Source organism: Cibotium barometz, chromosome 24 (genome assembly GCF_041138505.1).
Source record: "Cibotium barometz isolate CiBa-2024 chromosome 24, ASM4113850v1, whole genome shotgun sequence".
In the NCBI taxonomy this organism is placed as follows: domain Eukaryota; kingdom Viridiplantae; phylum Streptophyta; class Polypodiopsida; order Cyatheales; family Cibotiaceae; genus Cibotium; species Cibotium barometz.
Window position 1 is genome coordinate 29,022,248 of NC_141069.1, and position 18,662 is coordinate 29,040,909.

Consider the following 18,662-nt stretch of genomic DNA (forward strand, 5'->3'; position numbering starts at 1 on the left):
TCCTCCTAATAATCCAGCATGAGCTTGTTCTAGTACTCTAACGTACTCAGCTTCCGTGACACACAATCGTAGTTGCTTGTCTTTACCTCTCTTGTAGAGTTGATTTGCTATCAGTTCGTAGTCCTTTGACTCTAGTTCAATAGCTTTGCTTCTTACTTTGTTGACCCTTTCTGGCAATCTTTGATGCTCGAGATAGTCAACAATGTACTTGATCCACTTGGGTGCAACAGCTACTTGAAAGAGAGTTGCATGTGGTCTTGGTGGTCTCTCTTGACATTCAAGGCATGTGTGTACAAAGTCATGGACTTCGGCTCTTATGGTGGGCCACCAGACTCCTGCCCAAAGTATTCTTTGAATGGTTTGGTCTGCTGCCATGTGTATTCCTCCAATCGTGATGTGTGTAGCTACCAGATAATGTTCTTTTTCTTGTGGCTCTATACATAGACGTAAGATTCCATCCCATCCTAGATGATACATTCATCCAGCAAGCATAACAAATGATACTGCTTTTTGAATCAGAGAATATTTCTCTTGGATGGGGAGTGGAATATCTAACTGTCCTATGGTCAAGAGTGGGACAAATTTCTCACTCCATTTAGGGATTATTTCAATATTGAAGAGATATGCATCAGGCAGATCATCCTCAATTCCTTTAGGTGCTTCCCCACTAGTCAAGCGCGACAAATGGTCGGCTCTTTGATGTGTCGTGCCTTTCTTCACTACTACTGTGAAGTCAAACTCAAGCAATATGATGAACCATCGTACAATGCGCCCCGTATTGCATGGTTTGTTCACTAGATATAGTAAGGCTTGGTGATCTGTGAAGAACACAAACTTGTTGGCTAGGAGATAATGACGGAATTTCTTCACAGCATATATCATCCCTAACCCTTCTCTCTCTGTAGTGGTGTAGTTTTGCTCAGCTGAGTTGAGCTGTCTGCTTGCGTATGAGATTGGAAAGTCCATGTTCTTCTCTCCTGGCTGAGCTAAAATAGCTCCTATAGCAAAGTTCGAAGCGTCGATATGGACATGAAAGATTACGTTCCAATCTGGAGACTTTAAGATAGGTGCAGACGTGAGGCATTCTTTCAACTTGGTGAAAGATTCTTTGCACTCCTCTGTCCATATGAAGACTGTGATTAAGGCATAGAGTGGCTTGGCTATTATGGCGTACATGTAGATAAATCTGCGATAATATCCACAGTGCCCCATAAAACCTTGTACTTGCTTCACATTGCGAGGCCTTGGTAGCTCTACTATGACCTTAATCTTCTCAAAATCTGTAGATATGCCGTTTTTGGATACAATGTGTCCCAGAATCTTGCCTTGGCGTACCATGAATACACATTTTTCAGGGTTTAGGCAGATTCGATAGATCCTACACTTCTCGAAGATTAGTCGTAGGTGATCAATATGCTCGTCTCTTTTGCCCGAATGTATGCACAGATCATCCATATATACCTCAACAAAATCCCTAAGATATTCCTTAAAGGCATGGCTCATTAGCCTTTGGAATGTTGCAGGTGCATTGGTTAGGCCAAAAGGCATGACTTTGTAAGCGAATATGCCCCATTCCGTGGCAAATGCCGTCTTGTGCTGATCCTTAGGGTCTATAGATACTTGGTTGTAGCCAGAGAAGCCGTCTAGAAAACTATAGGCCTCTTTGCCTGCTACCCGTTCTATGACATGTTCTGCAATTGGAAGAGGATAGTTATCTCTGATGGTAGCAGCGTTTACCTTCTTGAGATTGACGCATACGCGTAGTTTGCCATTTTTCTTTGGTACTACTACAATTGGGGAGACCCAATCCGTATGTTCTATCTCATAGATAAATTCTGCTTCTTTAAGTTTTTCTATCTCTTCCTTGATTCTTTTGGCAAAATTATCATTGTAAGTGTAAGGACGTTGTTTGCTTGGCCTTGCATCCTCCTTCATGGGAATAGTATGCTGACAAATGTCAGGATCTACCCCTTTCAGGTCTCTGTAGGACCATGCAAAAACATCCTTATATTCTCTCCTTATTCTGCGAGGTCTATCTTTTTTGCGTTTTCTGGCCCATCATAGGATTGTCCGGGTTCTTCCAACGTTCTCCTTGGTTGTTGGACGATGACCTTCCGATCCTGAATCGTGTAACGCTTGAAGTGTGAGGGAACGCTCATGTTGTCTTGGTTTTCGCCCTCACTTTCCATTTTCGTGGACCATACTTGTTTCAACTCCCTCTTGAGCTCATTGTATTTTGCTCTCCTTTCAGTTTTTGTCAGTTTAGGTTTCTCTTCTTGGTTTTTAACTGACTTATCCCTTGGTTTTGTTTTGTTTCTTTTTGTTTTGGTCTCAATTTTTGGCGTGGGTTTTTCTCCTTGTACTAGATAGCATCCAGTGATCTTGTCTTTAACACAATCCTTGGCCTGTGAGGACCTTAAAAAGTGTTGTTTCCCATGGAATTCTGGCGCGTATCTCTGCCCTTTTGTTCTTGTTTGCCGTTGGCGTCTTTTTCGCTTCTGCATTTCTGTCAGCTCTCGTGGGATAATGATCTCTTTTCCGTCCCTTAACTAGACAACAATTGGCTCTGGCTCCTTATAATCTTCTAGCTCGTCTGAGGCATCGTAAAAGACATGTCCCTGATGATTGTACTCATCTTCTGAGCTCTCATTTGCTGGATCTTTGTCACAGATGGAGATTTCTTCTATTAACTTTAGATCCCGCGGTTCTGTGTTTGTGGTGGTGGTTTCTTGCTTATCATCCTCTTGTTTTGTTTCTTCATGGAGAGCTCTAACCATGTGGATTGGAATAATGTCATAACCTTCCTCGTCGCAAAATACGGTAGGAGTGACCTCATTTACGCATACATCTACAGTGGCTAGGACATCCTGCCATGCATCTGGGATGAATTGGTCATTGGGGAATGGTTCAAGGATATAATCCTCATCAAGTTTTGGTTCTACATCTTCTTCCTCTATCTCCTCTTTAGATGCTTCACACATCCATAGGTGAGATCCTGAATGCTCCCAAGACGGTCTAGAAGATTTTGTGGTAGCCGTGGCCGACTCAAAATCTTCTACAGGAGTTCTAGCAACGTCTCGATAAGAGTGGTTGCTCAAATTGATGCGTGTGACCGCTTGTTGTTGTCTTAAGTAGATGTAATTAAAGCCCCAATCTTGTATCATCTTAAGTTGTCGCATGAATGGACGTCCTAAGATAATATCATAGTTTGGACTTTTACCAAAATTGACGATGGCAAATGTGTGTTCATATTCAACCCCACATGAGCTCACCACTACTTTTTCTAGCAGCCCCATTGGTTTCTCAATGTATCCATCTGCTAGTTGTAATTTCATTCGTGTTTTTCTTATGGCTGGTTTTCCCCATGATTCCCATATGCTTTTTGTTGCAATGGCTACTCCCGCTCCACTATCTAGGATAGCAAGAGTTTGTTGCCCATTAAAATCTACAGGAATCATCATGTTACTGTCCTCTCCTTCACAATAGTCTCCTACCTTGTTGAGAGGTACAGGCTCGTATTTTTTCTGTTTCTTGATTTTGTCCAAGTTTGGTATCCGTTCAGAGATGGGTAATTCCACTCCCAGTTTCTTCAACTGTAGCCCTAATTCTTTCCAAAGTTCAGGCCTTACCCTTAACACATCTGCGAGAGGCAGCGTGCATCGGATCGGTGCCGACATTAATGCAGTTAGATTTGCGATATCCAACTTTGGTGAAGAATTTAGCTTTTGAGAGGGGATCTTACAAACCTCTGAAGCTACTTCGTATTCTCCTTGATAGCTAGGAAGAGTTTTTAAAGTCTCTGCCTTGCTATTTCCTAACTTTTCTGACTCCCCGTCGTAGTTGTCAGAGCGTAGCTCCAACTCTAGCGTTTTTTGATCAAAATCTACCTCTATTAGGGGAGGTTTGACGTTTTCATCTGTTTCGTTTTGTGCATTCTTTACCGCATCCCATAGTTTATTTCCCCACTCCTCGTCTACCTCGGGCACGTTGGAGTTAGGAATCATTTGAGTTTCAATTTGTTTCTCTTTTTGGGTGCGTGTTTGGAGAGAGTGTTCTGCTCTATTGCTCTCCATTTCTACTGTTTCTCCATAGAGGGTTTGTGGTTGTGCTGTTTCTACCTGATTAGGCTTTTCCCTTTCTCCCACAAGTTGTTTGGTATGTCCCTCTATGGCTTGTAGAGTCTCGATTAAACGTTTGTAAAGCTCTAGTTGTCTGGACTCTATAGCTGCATCTGGATAGTTTCTCCATCTATCCTCCATGGTTTTTAGGGGTTTCAGCCTTGCTTCGTAAGCTTTCAAAAGAGCATCCAAAGGGTTCATGGATCTTGTCAACTAGGACTGACCCAGCGGATAGCTCCTTGTCTGGCCTTATTGTCTCATTTGGCATGTTATTTTGTAGATTTTCTGGTTGTTTTTCCTGTGTTTGTTGTGTTGTTTCTAGGACAGCTGCTTGTTCTTTTTCCACTTGTCTTCTCTTGCTTGCAGCTCTCCTTGCCCTCCTTTGTTTCCAAGTTTCCTTTGATTTCTTCGTGTTCTCGCTCGGTGTGACTTCTGTGTCTAATCCTTTTTCTATTTTTCTCTTTCCCTTCTCAATGATAGCTTGTGCCTGTGCTCTGGTTATGGCTTGTAGAGGTACTACCATGTCTGATTCCGATGAGCTTGGCGTGCCTGTTGATGGTATCCTCTCAATGTAATTGAGAGTTGTCTTGCCTTTCTTGTCAGGGTGCACAGGACAGTCCTGCACTAAGTGTTTGACTCCGCAATCATTGCAGAATCTCAACAAAGGTTGCAGTCCCGTCGTTTGTGGCCTATCTTTTCTTGGATATGGGCAATCCCTAATCCAATGATTCTCTCCACAGTTGTAGCATGGTCCTGGAGGAGCGGCTGGAGATGGTCCAGATTTGTATGGTCTTGGCCCTTGAGGCCCTGTGGGTCTGGCCATTCCGTTGGCGATAAACCACAGAGTGTTGCACGATCCATCTGATATCGCCCTTCTGGGACAAACGTTTGCGTCTCCTGTGGGTACATGGAGACTGAGGCTTGCTGACTTAGCTACTCGTTCTCGTCCTCTCTGTAGTAGTTAACAGGAACCATGGTCCCATCATGATGGTCTTCTTCTGTTTGTATGTACCTAACTACCGCTGCGCCAGGTAGAGGTGGCTGGCGTCCTAAGACAGGCTGCGCACGTTCCATTCCTTGAGTAGGGTAGTTTGGTTGTCTCATGGGAGCGTATCCCTATCCTTGATGATGAGGTTGAGGAGGCTGTTGAGCCATCCCCTGCTCTCTCAAGTACCGGATTCTATGGTAGCACTCCGCTGTCTCATGGTTTGTCCACTTGTTTTCAAAGTCACACCATTTATCTGTTCGTGGAGGTGCCCTATTAGGCTGTGGGTTCTGCCTAGGGAGACATTGTGATGTTGGATGGTCCCCTCCGCAGACTTCACATCTCATTGGCTTTGGTGGCGGCTTGAAAACTTGGTTCATTCTCTTCATTATAAGCTCTACCATGGCCTCTGTTTCGTTTGTCTTATTCCTGCCTGCGTCGCTACTTGAGCTGGCTGTACTCTGGCCCTCAGTGCCTGATATAGGCTTACTTTGTACATACACAATAAGAGCTACAAGTTGAGAGCACTTTTTCTCCCAACAGGGTTTTTTCCTCTCAACCAATCAGGTGTTTGCACCGCATTTTTCTTTTCAACTTAAACACTTTGTACGTAACTACAAGAGCTTCATCATCAGCAAAAGCACTCAAGCCAACAATGAAAGCATCATAGCTGCCACTTCGACAAATGCCTTCGCAAGGACGCTCAGGAACAGGCAGGGGGGAATGATCCGTGAGGATCAGACGGATATTTAAAGTTGACATCGGATGCCAAAGATGCTAAATGGATGGATCCAGCTGGAAGATTATCCCGGGGACATTTATTAATTTCCCACAAATATTTATGGATTTCCCGCATTTTTAGCCAAAATCCCGTGTATAATGATGTAAGAGTGAAGTGACCACTCAATTTTAACTGTGTCGGGCATGTAAATGCATTGGAATGTATAATGGGCTCATTGGAGTTCCACAGATGTAATTGGAGTAGCCCTCTAGTTATTTTAGTGGAGCTAGACTAGTTTTGGCCGCCCAAGTGTGGACAAGGTCACTCTTTTTAGACAAAAAGGCCAAAAAGCTAGGTTTCTCTTATCATTTCTCACTCCCACTAGTGCATTCTAAGTGTAGAGGAGCTCCAAGCTTTGGCTATGGCTTCCATCTCCATCTCCAACTCTACCATCGTTGTATGAGCTACAACCAAGCTCTTCTCTTAGCTAATGAATACAAGGTGTTCTCTTTCTCTATCTCTTGCAAGCTATGCGCGTATGTTTCTTTGTGATAGAGTGTAGCTCTCATTGAGCATTGTGGGTTGCGGTTGGGCACTTTGCTTGGCTTCTCCATAGCCTATGCAAGCTCTATTAGCTCTCATTTGTTTGATTGAAGCTTGCATGTTGAGTGCTCGAGCTTCCATTAAAGCTTCCATTGTATGTGTGTGTATGCTTCGGGATTGAGAGAGGTGAGCGTTGTAATCTTGATTAGGGTTTACTTATGAAGGATTTGCATGCTCCTAGCTTAGTAGAATGAGAGGAATGTTGAGAATCCATGAGTGAATGTGTGTGTGTGGTTGAGTAGATTGGTCATTAGTTGTGTGTGTGCAAAGGCTTTTCTCCAATCATTGGATAAGCTTCCGTGCACCGGTACGGGTTAATCTCCGAGCTTCGATAAGGGATGCAAATCCCTATGGATCGAGTTCTTAACGGTTGATACTCTCTTGCTACAAGTGTAAAGAGATTTCTGTCTCTCCATGGACATGGATGCCGAGTGTGGTACTCTTTCAAAGGCGCAACAAGCTCTTGATGGGCTGCCTCCTTACATGGTTGTGGGCTAGAATGCGCTGATTGTAGGAGATGCTCAAGGTCATGACGAGTACCACGATCAGGGTTACTGACAAGGATCCCAAATCCAGCAATTGAAAGAGGTGCCTGGGAAATTACCTCTCTCTATGTCACTCTCGACCACGTCATCCCATCCAGGTGCGCCCACGACTCTCTCTCTCTCTCTCTCTCTCTCTCTCTCTTTTCAATGTGCGTTGAATGCTTTGATTGAATCAGTCCTAAGCCTGTAGGCCTTGCCCGTTTTTAGCATATCCTTCAATCAGAGCATTTCAGCTCACTTTTCAGCACCACCCAGCGCAATATGATGCTCCAATTGCCTTGCCTCAATATCTTACCATGGACTTTCCCCTTGTCAATGGCTCCAATCACAGCACCCGCTTGAGGATACACGCATAGGTCACTTCATTTGGAAGCATACCCTTACATTGCATTTGTTCAAATCAGCCCCTTATCATGGGCTTTTCCCTTGTCAATGGCTCCAATCATAGCGCACGCTTGAGGATACATGCATAGGTCACTTCATTTGGAAGCATACCCTTACATTGCATTTGTTCAAATCAGCCCCTTATCATGGGCTTTTCCCTTGTCAATGGCTCCAATCACAGCGCCCGCTTGAGGATACACGCATAGGTCACTTCATTTGGAAGCATACCCTTACATTGCATTTGTTCAAATCACCCCCTTATCATGGGCTTTTCCCTTGTCAATGGCTCCAATCACAGCGCATGCTGGAGGAAGCACGCATAGGTCACTTCACTTCGAAGCATACCCCTTACACTACATTTTGTTCAAATAGTCTAGAGCCTTCTACAACCCATGGTGCAATATAGCTGTTGTTATGCATGTCAAGTAAGCTTGCTATTAATGCAGCCCCTGGTATAATCTAGCCGCGGTTATGCCTGTCAAGTAAACATGCTATTAATGCAACCATGGTATCATTTAGCTACAGTTATGCCTGTCAAGTAAGCTTGCTATTAATGCAACCCATGGTATAATTTAGCCGCTGTTATGCATGTCAAGTAAGCATGCTATTAATGCAGCCATGGTATCATTTAGCTACGGTTACGCCTGTCAAGTAAGCTTGCTATTAATGCAGCCCATGGTATAATATAGCTGCCATTATGCATGTCAAGTAGGCCTGCTATTAATAATATAGCTGCTATTATGCTTGTGCTTTGAGAACCTCACCACACTTTGCATACATAGTAATTTAAACGGTTGCGTAATTCTTGGCAACTAGACCCCTTTTTTTGAAGCTCATTATGTATCAGCTACGTAAGATGCCAAGCTTGTGTATCAGGCAAGAATATGCAGATTTTAGAACGATAAATGGATCAGGTTTGAGCTTTACTTTGCATACATAGTAGCTAAGCATCTGAGTAATTCTTGTCAACTAGACCCTTTTTCTGAAGCTCATTATGTATCAACTATGTAAGATACCAAGCTTGTGTATCAGGCAAGAATATGCAGATTTTAGAACGATAAATGGATCAGCTTTACTTTGCATACATAGTAGTTAAGCATCTGAGTAATTCTTGTCAACTAGACCCTTTTTCTGAAGCTCATTATGTATCAGCTACGTAAGATGCCACGCTTGTGTATCAGGCAAGAATATGCGGATTTTAGAACGATAAATGGATCAAGTTTGAGCTTTACTTTGCATACATAGTAGCTAAGCATCTGAGTAATTCTTGTCAACTAGACCCCTTTTTCTGAAGCTTATTATGTATCAGCTACATAAGATGCCAAACTTGTGTATCAGGAAAGAATATGCAGATTCTAGAATGATAAATGGTTTAGATGCCAAGCACGTGTGGCAGGCTAGAATATGTGGATTTTAGAGCAATGAATGGTTCAGGTTTGATTAGCTCTAGAAATCCTCTTGAACGTTTGCATACATAGTCATTAAGCATCTAAATAATTCTTGTCAACTAGACCTCTTTTCTAACAGCTGCTTCAGATACCAAGCACGTGTGTCAGGCTAGAATATGTGGATTTTAGAGCAATGAATGGTTCAGGTTTGATTAGCTCTAGAAATCCTCTCGAACGTTTGCATACATAGTCATTAAGCATCTGAATAATTCTTGTCAACTAGACCTCTTTTCTAACAGCTTCTTCAGATACCAAGCATGTGTGTCAGGCTAGAATAAGTGGATTTTAGAACAATGAATGGTTCAGATGCCAAGCATGTGTGTCAGGCTAGAATATATGGATTTTAGAGCAATGAATGGTTCAGGTTTGATTAGCTCTAGAAATCCTCTCTGTAATATCCCAAGATATTTTGTAAAAGTTACCTGACTCTGGAAATTTTGTACTCTGAGTTATTTTATTAATAAAGATTATTTTTCTTGAATTATCGTATTTTTCGGATTCAGAATTGGATTTTCTGAGTGCAGTAGACTTAATTTCCCGTAAAAATTGAGTCCAGAGCACGTATTTTTAATATATTTTGTGTTTAATTAAGGGGAAGACTATTTTTGTGTGCTGGAATGTTCTAGAAGCATCCAAATTGCAAAAATAGCATTTTTACTGCCAAAAAAAAAGTCAATTATGCCAAAAATAGAGGAAAAAGTGCAAGAAAAGCATCAAACTTGGGGGGCAAGTTAAAAAAAGCAGAAGAAGGGTCTAGAATCCCAAATTTGCACAAATTTGATATCTCCCCCCCTGCTTGCTTTTCCTGCCATTTGTGGAGTGCCTGGTGCCTATATAAGAAGCAAGACCCCCCCCCCCCTCATAACTCAATTGATCTTGTTGAAGTTCTAAAGCGCTGCAAGGCGGTGGACTTCTCCCCCAAGCTCTCCATAGCCGGGTATGCTTCCCCACCTTCTCTCTCTACCCTCTCCCTTGTTTTTTACTGTTGATTGGTGTTGATGCATGTGTTGTTGCACATCCATACCCTAGTTCTTGTCTTGTTTATGTAAATCTTGTTGATGAAGGAGAGCTACATCCATTAGCTACTCCCATATCCCAAGATCTATGTTGATGAAGATGCAAACCCTAACTCCCGTTTTGCTTTTTTTTTCTTGCTTTTTGGGACAACAGGGGTTGCTTTTTGATGCTTTTTGTATTTATATGACTCCAAAATTCATGAAAAATTAGGGGCCTAATTACTACATCTATATTTTATGAAAATAATTTTTCTTGAATTTATTTATGGGTAGAAAATTTATTATTAATTTTCTAGTGTCAAAACAGCCTGTTTTTTACTATTTTTTAGTCATTTTTTATTTTTCCAGACCTTTTTCCGTAGCCTAAAAATTCTGAAAAATTATCAAGTATTTTTGTTGAGATGTGTGATTTTCTGGAATTTTTTTGGAATTTTTTGATTATTTTTACTTGCTGTAAAAATTCATTTACTGTATGAAAATAGTAAAAAGTGTGTATTTTTGACTAAAAATAGAGCAAATTAGCTCTAAAAATAGGATTTTTGAATTCTAAAAATAAGGGGATGAAAAGCCAAGCCTTCCTATGTGTTTTGGATGAATTCTAACTAGTTTATTTGCAGTATTCTCCTTTTGTGGATTTTTCATGGAATTTTCTGCATTATGGCACGTACTCGTAGCGGACGTGGTGGAAGTGGAGGTCGTGGTGGCCGTAACGACGTTCCTAACCCACAAGTGCAAGTTGATGATCCCGAAGTACAAGAAGAGGTGCAAAACAACCAAGAAGAAATCCCGATTGTTCAAGAACTAGTAGCGAATGAAGCGTAGCGACAGCGCCAGTACCAGTTGCTCCAGTGCAACCGAATCTCATACGAAATCAGGTTCCAGTAATTTCAAGTTGTAAATTTAAATTGCAAGCATGCATAAACGAATGCTAAAATTGCCAATAGGATTTCTGAGGATTGAACGGTTAAGTTTTGGTTCTTCCAAACATGAAACTACGAGCATATATTTTCTTGCATAAATAGGAAAGTAAGCTGTTTTCTAAAAGAAGCTATTTGATTTCAAGTTTGTTTTGCAATTAGAGTAAGGAAAGAGATGGAAAAGTTATGGTAAAGTTATGGTAAGAAGAAGTTGAATTTCGTCATGTCTATGGCGAGGAAAAGGATATAAATTGATATGGAATCTGCCATGTCTATGGCAAAGGAAAGTTATATGATTATTATGAATTCCGTCATGTCTATGACAAAGAAGGGAATATTATTGACGGTTTAGAACAAGGAGTTGAATCCCTACTCTCCTGTGTTCCTTTCTCCCACTTGCATGCGACTGAGGTCCCCATGAAGTGGATAAGCTGTTGGTTTTTGCTGGGCTGAGAGACCAATGGTGCAAAGAGTGCCCCCAAGAGATGATCACCACTTTGGAGGGGCGGAAAAGCTTAGAAGGGCTATGAGCATTAAATTTTCCGGCACCCGTAGAAGAAGGTTTGAGTTGGTCCCTTGGTTTTTCCTCTCCTAGTTGCGGGTAGCTTTAGGAGAGAGGTCGGACTCTAGATACACCGACTAGATTGAAAGAAAGATGACTATGTTGAAAAAGTCTCGTGGAGACTATGTGAAAGAAAGTCTGAGGACTATGGAATTGATTGAAATATTTGAATTGGGAATAATTTGATGATCAGTCTGAAAGAGACTAAGACAAGGAAAAGATTGTTTTTGTTTTTAAATGAACTGTTTTACTTGGTCTCTGTATTCAACTGTTTTCAATTGATTGAAGGGCTGATTTAATGAATGAAGTTTGGAAACAAAAAAAAAACCTGTTTTTATATGTTAAACAGTGTGGTAGCTTAGTTCACTAAAGAAAGAAAGGGTGTGTGCGGGGTGGAAAGTGGGTGATTGGTTGTCCCGACGGCTCCTTTCAATGGATGGGTGGACTCGATTAGTCGAGAACTTTCCAACAATTTAAAACTGTTAAACATTGAAATACGCATTAGATTGTTTTCTTTTATTTTTGTTTATTCCGTGTGACTAAAAGTCCTGGAGATACAACGGCTGTGCCTCAAACATACATGAGGGAAAAAGCGTTGGATTTAAGGGGTGAACTGATAGTCTAATGGCTGTGCCCTGAAAATATGGGAAAAAAGCATTAGATAACCCAGTTATGTCAACAGCTAGCGTTCCTGTCAGGACCTTTCCTGAAGAGTTGAACAAAGGTGAAGGGAATTATTTTACTCTTCTTTATAGCTTTTGACTGCGAGGTAGAGCTATGCTAGGCGTCAATGGCTTGTATTCCATGTCTTCATTACTGGAACTGGAATGGCATCTGTTGGATTACCACTATTAGCTAGCCGACTACCGAGTATAGCTCGTTCCTGACTGGGCGGATCAAGGTGACTGTGCCAGGCCGGGACGGGTTGCTCACACTCTCGAACATTTGCATACATAGTCATTAAGTATCTGAATAATTCTTGTCAACTAGACCTCTTTTCTAACAACTGCTTCAGATACCAAGCATGTGTGTCAGGCTAGAATAAGTGGATTTTAGAACAATGAATGGTGCAGATGCCAAGCACGTGTGTCAGGCTAGAATATGTGGATTTTAGAACGATGAATGGTTCAGGTTTGAGTAGTTCTCGAACACTTTGCATACATAGTAATTAGAGCATCTACGTAATTCTTGTCAACTAGACCTCTTTTCTAACAGTTGCTTCAGACGCTAAGCATGGGCATCAGGTAAGAATAGGCTGGATTTAGAGCAATGAAGAGTTCAGGGTTGAGTAGTTCTTGAACAATTTGCATACATAGTAATAAACCGTCTGTGCAATTCTTCTCAACTAGACCTCCTTTTTGAAGTTCATTATGTATCAGCTACTTCAGATACCAAGCATGTGTGTCAGGCCAGAATAGGTGGATTTTAGAACAATGAATGGATCAGGTTAGAACACTTTGCATCGATCCGCTAACGTAGATGCTAAGCATGTGCATCCGGTAAGAATAGGTTCGATTTTAGAATGATGAATGGTTTAGGTTTGAGTAGCTCTCGAACACTTTGCATACATAGTAATAAGGCATCTGCAAAATTCTTGTCAATTAGACCTCTTCTTTGAAGCTCATTATGGATCAGCTAATATAGATGCCAAGCATGCGAATCAGGTAAGAATATGTGGAAGTTAGAACAATGAATGGTTCAGGTTTGAGTAACTCTAGAAATTCCCTCGAACACTTGGCATACATAGTAGTTTAAGCACTTAAATTTTTGGAATAGAATTTTACTGAAAAGAAGAGTTGTCTGGGAAATTGTAACCGGAACAACCTAAGAAAGATGTCCTAAAACTTTTCACTAAACCAAGCTAATGAATTTGCTGTTTAAATATCATTTCACTGCAGGGATAATTGGTTAATGAAAAAAATGAATAAACGGGACACAGGCCCGTTCTCTGAACACTATTTTACAATTTAAGTTTACCCTCAACGGCTGGGGAAAAGCCCGTTTGATGTTTTTTTAAATCTACCCTTAAGGCTGGGATAGAATAAGCCATGTTTTTTTTTGGTCCAAACCTCCTATTTACAAAGGAGACTCTGGCAAAAATTTTCTACAATTTTATGGCGAGAAATTTAGTAATCAACTAATCACTTATGCTCACTCCGGCGGATGGAACTTACTCGGGAACCGGGGTCGTAAATAAGTTTAAGGGTAGGAATGCGATGGGTCGATGGGGACTTGGAATACCCCTTGGAGAGATGCCCTCCAGGTTGGTCTGCACCAAGGTAACCATCGACGAAGTGACCGTAAGGATGTAGAAGGGAACTGTAAGAGGTTGAGTTGAGCAAGGTCTTGCTCCTGACATAATGGCAGAAACGTTGAGTCTTGACCCATTAGCGCGTCTAGATCCTCGGATCCGACTGACGATCGTGCCTCTTCAATGTGAGGAAAAAGACGTCGGTTAGAAACCATGGATGACCCAGATAAGTCCTCAGTAATACAGGCGTGAAGGCACACCGAAGCCATCACCAGTTATGACCTACGAATGGAGTAGTCATTCCACGCATTAGGATGAAGATAGATGCTTCAGGGGTCAACGGTTGATCCTCATCGAAGACTCTTCTGTAAGCAGCAGCCCCTAGACGGAAGTTTCCATAACCATTTCAATGGCAAATTTGACAGATCACTACTAACTTAGGACTCGACCAAGGAAGTCTGCCGATCACTATCACCACACTTGAAGTATCTTTTTTAACAAAGAGGAAATCTTGTTTGTAGCTAATAAAGGGAACAGGAAACATAAGGGATTAAAAATTCAAGGAAATTAGAAGGCTTTACACTAGGAATAAAAAGGAACCCTGGTACCAGTACGAGTATCTCCCCAGCACCACATATGAGGTTAGCAAGTTGTTTTCTATGTATGGAATAAGTGATCACTGGCTAGACAGATTGCTGCATGAGGCAGTCTAGGGACTAGAAAGATCGCCGCTAGAGGCAGTCCAGGGAACACTATACAGACTGCCGCATGAGGTAGCATAGGGAAGTCTGTCCATAGATTCGCGACATGAGGCAATGGAAGACTGTAAGGGATTTCCCCACACAGATTCGCCGCATGAGGCAGTGCAGAGAGGGGAAGTTGACATGTAGATTTGCCGCATGAGGCAGCATGGTTACTGTGAGATTATGGGTGAACTGGATGGAGGATATCCAGGAAGGTGAAGTGACTAAAAAGGAACTTGTTTTTATGTTGTTTGGGAAAAAGGAACTGATTTGGGAAGGTAGGAACCCCGGGATCAACTATATCGGCCGAGACGTCCTCTGCCAAGACACCCTTCGCAGAGCTTCCTCCGCTGATCAATGGTACCAGACTGGAAAATTAAAAGGAATTAAAGTAAGAGCAAGACCTTCCCCAAATCTGGAAAGTAATTAAGGAAATTATGTGATCAGGCACCATCTTTTCACGTGACGGAGGAGACGAGAGAATCCAGCCTCTGGGAGAGGGGGATTCGGTCCTGGAGAAGTACATGTGACTGCTTGCCAATAATTAGTTTATTGTAATACTATAGGAAAAAGGAATTAAAATATTATTAATGGTGGGGAACTACCAAGAAAAAGCACCTTCGAGGGTAGACAACCAGCTGCTTGCTGTATTCTGTCTTCCTTGTTTGAGTAGGTAGTATTACAACCTCTCGATAGTGCTCTTTCCAAAGTGTTGGGTTGGGCAGTGTGGTGCGCCAGGGGCCATACGGTGGCGCAAACCCCTTTTTTCCCCTTCCCGCACTCTGGTTGGATAGGGGAAACTGGAGGTAAGCTTAGTAGATAGTACATGATTATCGTAGCATATAAATAATAAGGATTGAATCTGTGAGGTGGTAAAGAACGATTCTAACCCCCTTAGGTTGGTTTTGTCATCAAGAAGGGAGTCCTGATGGGATTCTGGTCCTAAGTGGGAGGGACGTCGGGATCAGCCAAAGATGGCTCTCACATGTTTGCTTAGATGTTCAATGCTATGAATTGTAAAGAAACCCCTACCATGTTTGCATGCAAGAGTGCAAATGCTCAAGAATTGGCTGATCTTTTTGGAGACGGTTGGGACATGGTTGAAGGGGTTTTCGAGGATGAGAATTTTAAATGTAATGTTGTGATCTCCTCTGTTTCCTTCACATTCTTGAAAGCACGATCTACTTTAAGCATCTGTTTTAGGTATGAATGGTGGCATTGGAAAAGAAATACATGGGTTCCACTTCAAGCGCAGGAGGAGGTCAAAGAATTCTTAGATCTCTACATATGTTCTCTAATTAATGGAATTCAACTCATTCAAGCAAGAGAAAGCTGGACCTTATCTAATGTTTGTGATCACCTTGGAAACATCGGGTATGAGGGACTCTGTTCTGCAAGCTTTAAATTGAATGGTAGAAAGGTATTGGCTCTCACATTCTAGTCGCAAAAACGATTCATAATATTGGGCGTCGCATGGAGAAGGCAATTACAGTATCTTCAGAGTGGCCGATTGGTGCTCTAGCTTTTTCATGAGCCTAATGATGCTCTTCCTGCTTTTGTAATTTTGTGATGTTTCGAACACTCATTTTGTATTCTTGTTGCTCTCAGCTCTCAGTTGAAAATTAATCATGGTTTTTTGAATTTGGTTTCAATGATTTTGTTTTCGTAATTAGAGAGAGAGAGTTAAAGACAGAAGGTAGAGAGAGAGTGAGGTAGAGAGAGAGGGTGAACTTTATTATATAATTAGAGGCCTGACACCCTCATTTCATCACTTCTTCCAAGAACGACCAGTCAGAGCTCCCAAACCCTCTTCTGCATTAACCTCCCCATAGCCTTCTGTAGAAACCAGTTATGGAAGCCTTTGAGATCTTTCTCTCCACCACTGAGCATAGAGCACGAGCAAAAGAGTTATTTGCAATGTTCAATCGCAAGATTGACTTTGTAAAAACTCTTACCCTTGCTACTGCAGACTACGTTGACGTCATGGACTACATGATGACATCACTAGATGAGTTCACCATCATTATTCCCGAGTGTGGTGATATCAAATGGGTGCCAGTCGATCTCCTCTGACACATCTACAGGCAGGATCTCCACATTTCTGAAGCACCTCCACCGCTTCATGAAAGTTGCTCACCAGTATGGAGAGGCCAAATTGCTTGGAACACAGTAGATGCTGGCATACCAGAAGGGTAACCTCGGCAAGACCTTCCTTTCGTGGGTGGCTTGCTTCATCCTCCTCATCAATAAAGATGAGGATGCTCCTGAGGTCGAGAGCTTAGCTCTCACTATAGGTGGCCCTGCTAAGGACACCAGAGAGCCTGCATCTGATGCTGCTGGACCCAGCTAGGAAGCTACATGGGGAATGATAGCATATCCCCATGGACAGGAACAAGCACTTCTTGTCTCAGTAACAGGAGATGAAAACCCACCTGTTCCTTCAGAAAAATTGTTTGTTCCTCTTCCTGAACAAGAGCTTATCACCCTCAGCATCGTCCTCATAGATGATGAGGAGTTTTTATTTATGCATGACTTGGAAAAGTCATGCAAGATTTACATGACGAGTGTCTGAGCATGCTAGCGATGTAGGCACAGATCTAGCTCGATGACAGGGAAGAGGGTCCACTTTCTGTATAGTGCATCCCCATCTCAAGCGATCTGGCCTCTGTCCTAGAGAGCACAGTTGCCATTGTTCAAGCCACGATTGCAGAGGCTGATCATGCTACTATCACAGAGGAGGAGTTTGAGGCAGTGCAAAGTAGGCTTGTTGCAAGCCAGACACCTGTGCCAGCAGATGTGGCAGGTGGTGGAGACATGGAGCCAGTCCGTGTGGAAGAGCAGTCATCAATTGACCTCAGTAGGCCAAATGATGATCATTTTGAATCGGTAATATTTTATTCCCAAGGTTTTTTTGGGTCTAATGTTTATTTCTTTTTTATGCTTTACTTACTGTAAGTTTCTGTGCAGAATGTCGTGGAGATGGATGAGTGGGCACAGAGGACGTGCGGGATAAGGATTGCTTTTGGCCCCAACTCTGCACTTGCGCACTACCTTGGCAAGCTGCCAGTTGAAGACTTTGCAATCTTCCATTCCCAATTTTCCCCCGCTCCTACGTTTAATATTCTAGCGCTTTGCACATCCACCATAGCTGCCACTTCAAATTTTGTAATACTTGTGAAAAAATAGCTTGCCCTTTCAACTTTTGGTTCTGGATTTAGGGGTCGAGTTTTGACACATACAGCTATAGGCGAGAGCGTAGGTAGTTCACACCCCAAGGATATAGCAAGTAGAATTCTAAGTGGTGAGCTTCCTCTTGCTAACAAGCACCGCACATCTATTGTACGTAGATTACAACAAGAATAGTTTGTACCTGACAATTTCATGAATATAAAGTTTGTTCCCTATTCAAAGTATTGTTGTTTTGAAAATGTTGTTTTGAAATTGTTGTTCAAACACGTGGAGAAGTACATTTTTTATTGATTACAGTTTACCACAAGGGTGCAAAAATGGCACCTACAGTGCTTCTGGAAGGCCCATTTCCATGCCCTTGTGGGTTGTAGTGTTTTAAGATAATATTTGCACATAAACGAGTAAGAATGGTGTTACGTAGCCAAGGAACACGTCTAAAATTTCAATAAACTATCTAAAATAGTATCATCCACAAAAGCGCAGAAAGATCGCAGACAGGGTACTTGTTGACCGATTTTCCACGCCCTTGTGGAAACCCTAATTGCTGACATGTATCTGGTCTAGCGCACCGCAATAAACCTTACCGATGAACTCCTAAACTGACTTCCATGTTAAAATATTGCGTTGAAATCATAAACTGACTTAATAAAAAATGTTTCCACAAGGGTGCGGAAAACGAGATGACGGGCTCATTGATTAGCCCATTTTCGCACCCTTCTGGTACTTGTTCACATTTATGAATACATTATAAAACAACGCATGGAGAACATATAATTACAAATAGGGAAATACAATGAAGTGGAAAAAAGATTTTTGCATTTCCAAACTTCTCATATATTATACAATCTTGAGTACAAAAGTTCTAAGTGTTAGGATTCTTTTCTCCGCAGATCCTACGGGCTAACTGCATATCCTTAGTCATTATAGTTACTCTTTTGGTGTGTATTGTGCAAAGGTTAGTATCTTCGAATAGTCCTACAAGGTACGCTTCTGCGGCCTCTTGCAGAGCTTCCAATGCTACACTCTGAGATCAGAATTCAGTGTTGTAGGACTGCATAATCTCCTTGCATGTGCATTGGAAGGGCGCCTTGCAGATGAGCAGCTCTGACGTCTTCTGGTAGTGCCTGATTTTGTATAGAACGGCCATCCCCAATCTTCGCCGGGCAGGTGCCCTCTGCGT

At 42.0% G+C, this 18,662-nt stretch overlaps 1 long non-coding RNA gene across 3 annotated transcripts; it reads left to right on the plus strand.

Moving 5' to 3' along the window:
- The first annotated feature begins 7,008 nt into the window (after positions 1-7,008).
- On the plus strand, positions 7,009-17,703 carry LOC147625134 (uncharacterized). 3 transcript variants are annotated; one of them, XR_015268925.1, is made up of 3 exons: positions 7,009-9,741; positions 10,438-17,179; positions 17,261-17,703. It is a non-coding gene; the product is annotated as an uncharacterized LOC147625134 (long non-coding RNA). The 3 variants fall into 3 exon arrangements; XR_015268927.1 differs by having other exon boundaries at positions 10,438-10,695; XR_015268926.1 differs by having other exon boundaries at positions 10,495-17,703.
- The last annotated feature ends 959 nt before the right edge of the window (positions 17,704-18,662 follow it).